The sequence below is a fragment of the Oratosquilla oratoria genome, chromosome 5 (assembly GCF_046742065.1).
Source record: "Oratosquilla oratoria isolate Oo_2021 chromosome 5, ASM4674206v1, whole genome shotgun sequence".
Classification (NCBI taxonomy): Eukaryota; Metazoa; Arthropoda; class Malacostraca; order Stomatopoda; family Squillidae; genus Oratosquilla; species Oratosquilla oratoria.
In genome coordinates this window covers 22274314-22276546 of record NC_134781.1, presented here as the reverse complement: position 1 = coordinate 22276546, position 2233 = coordinate 22274314, and the positions used below count along the sequence as shown (strand labels likewise).

Here is a 2233-nt window from a genome sequence, read left to right as displayed (position 1 = left end):
CCTTCTCCTCCTCCCCCTCCTCCCCCTCCTCCTCCTCTTCCTCCTCCCCTCCTCTTCCTCTTCCTCTTCCTTCTCCTCTTCCTCCTCCCCTCCTCTTCCTCTTCCTCCCCTCCTCCTCCTCCCCTTCCTCCTCCTCTTCCTCCTTCCCCCCCTCCTCCTCTTCCTCTTCCTCCTCCCCTCCTCCTCCTTTTCCTCCTTCACTTTATCCGACTCTTCTTTCCCCTCCTTTTTTCTTCTTCCTCCTCCTCCTCCTCCTTCTGTCCCTCCTCCTGCTTCTCTTCCTCCTCCTCCTTCTCTTCCTCCTCCTCCTCCTACTTCTCTTCCTCCTCCTCTTCGTCCTCATGGCCCTCCTTTTCCTTCTGCTTCTCCTCCTATTCCTCCTCCTCTTCCTTATACTCCTCTACTTCTTCCTCCTCCTTTTCTTCCACCTCCTCTTGTTACTCGCCTCTATTTTTCCTCTTCACTTTCGTACTGGCGTCCTTTCTCTTCCTCCTCCTCTTCCTCCTCCTCTTACTCCTCTTCCTCGTCCTCCTCCTCTTCCTCCACCCCTCCTCCTCCGTCTTCTCTTTCTCCTTCCCCGACTTAACCACTTTCTCTTCTTCCTCTTCGTCCGCCCTTCCTCTTCCTCCATTGATCACTCTTCTCACTTTTCCGATTCCCTTTCACTCCCATACTGGTTTCCTTTATCCTCCTTTTCTTCCTCCCTCTCCTCCTCCTCTTCCTCCTCCTCCTCCTCCTCCTCCTTTTCTTCCCCCCCTTCCTCTTCAACTTCCTCCTCCACCTCCTCTTCTTCTCCCTCCTTCTCTTCCCTTCCTACTTATCTACATTCTCCTCCTCCTCCTCCACTTCCTCCTCCTCTTCCTCCTTTTCCTTTTCCTCCTCCTATTCACCTTCCTCCTCCTCTTCCCATTCCTCCTCCTCTTCTTCTCTTTCCTTTTCCTCTTCTTCCTCCTTTTCTCCTCCTGCTCCTCCACTTCCCCTTCCTCCTCCTCTTCTTCCTCCCTTTCTTCCTACTCTCCTTCCTCCTCCACTTCCTCCCCTTCCTCCTCCTCTTCCTCCCCTTCCTCCTCCTCTTCTTCCTCCTTTTCTTCCCACTCTTCTTCCTCCTCCACTTCCTCCCCTTCCTCTTCCCTTTTCTCCTCCTCTTCTTCCCCCTTTCCTCTTGCTCCTCCACTTCCCCTTCCTCCTCTTCTTCCTCCCTTTCCTCCTACTCTTCTTCCTCCTCCACTTCCTCCCCTTCCTCTTCCCCTTCCTCCTCCTCCTCCTCCTCCTCCTCCTCTTCTTCCTCCTCCCTCGCCATCCCCTCCGTCAGTCTGCCCGGTGCGTTCGCCGCGGTCGCATCTCGGGTCTTGGCTCGGTGTAGTTCGGAAGACTCTTCCCCTAAGACCGACAGAGACTTAAGTCTTTACGCTTCCAGAGCTAAAATGAAACTCCCAAGTCTTCAAGAAAAACTCGTGAGACTCTCTTCGCCGAGATTTACACGAAGACCTCTCTTTGTGAGGTTCTGAGATTGCTTTTGAGTCTCTCAAACTCGGGTATCATATAAGAGACTCTTCAGTATTAAAGAAAGACTTAAAAGATCTTCGTGGGAGGTAGTTGCATAAAGACTCCCTTTCTGAGCCTTCTGGGTCTTCTAACTCCGTGAGTCCGGAGTCTCTAGAATCTTGAAAAACCTATGAAGGAACGAGAGGCTGTGAGTCTGAGTGCATCTTTGAAACTTTGTAAAACTCTGATTTTAGGTCTCAGTCAAGAATTTTGGACCCATTTCTTCGGGGAATAGTCTTTCAGGTCTCAAAATTTCAGGAGACTTTGAGAGACCAAGAAAGACTCCTCAGTTCGACCGCGTCCTGAAATTTCCTGAAATTTTCCTAAAATTAGGATTTCAGTTTATTGGTCATGAGTTCTTTCATACCTCGAAGAGATCCCTGTCGTCAGTTGTAGTTGGAAGATTTTTCCTGCGTTAGCGCGAACTAATTCTATTTTTTGGGGTCTTGTCCTTAAACTTAAGTTCCAGGATTAGAAAATGGGGTTTTGCAGTGACTATTTTAGAGTTTTGAGACCTTCAAGTTGTGTAACTCCCAGAAATGAGGTCTCACACAACCGAAGGAAAACAGTGAAGAATTCCGTGGCCATATATATGGCACCGTCGCACTATCGAAACACGTGATAGAATGTGGCAACATCGCTAGGGTATTGAAGCTTCTTTTGATATTTATATATTTTATGTTACACA

The 2233-nt window shown here is 49.4% G+C and overlaps 1 long non-coding RNA gene across 1 annotated transcript in view; it reads left to right on the top strand.

Moving 5' to 3' along the window:
- The first annotated feature begins 1330 nt into the window (after positions 1 to 1330).
- LOC143025212 (uncharacterized) overlaps positions 1331 to 2233 on the top strand; it is a 29012-nt gene continuing 28109 nt past the window's right edge. The window contains exon 1 of the long non-coding RNA XR_012966370.1: positions 1331 to 1454. This is a non-coding gene — a long non-coding RNA (uncharacterized LOC143025212). The remainder of the gene's footprint in view (positions 1455 to 2233) is intronic.